The sequence below is a fragment of the Danio aesculapii genome, chromosome 25 (genome assembly GCF_903798145.1).
Source record: "Danio aesculapii chromosome 25, fDanAes4.1, whole genome shotgun sequence".
Lineage (NCBI taxonomy): Eukaryota > Metazoa > Chordata > Actinopteri > Cypriniformes > Danionidae > Danio > Danio aesculapii.
The window spans coordinates 1,928,831-1,929,284 of NC_079459.1; positions in this window are offsets into that span (position 1 = coordinate 1,928,831).

Sequence of the window (454 nt, forward strand, 5' to 3'; positions counted from 1 at the left end):
CCGTGTGTGAGTGTTTGACTCTTCTAAAGCATAAAAATACCATCATATGTTTGCAGATATTTCAGAAACAAGCTCAGTGAACATTCTTGTTTATCTGATAAACAATTCTGAAGTCCGATATTCTGCTTTGAACATGTAAATGTCATGTATAATAGCATTCAGACTCACATTAATAGCGTTTAACACTGAATAAAGCACATGAGGTGTGCCTGAGGTGATTATTGTCAGTTTTCTGTTGTTCAGCTGTGAGAAATAGTTGTTTCTAATATATAGATTTCAGGTGTTGGTTAGGACAAAAACTCATTTTAATATGGAGAATATTTTCCTTCTATCGTGTACCGTTGCTTTTGTTTAGAACTTGACTTAAATCAACCTTTAGGCTCGATAGTCAGGCTGTTGATGTGATCAATCTGGCAACCTGAGCTTGCTTGCGTTTTGAATCAGGCGTGCAATA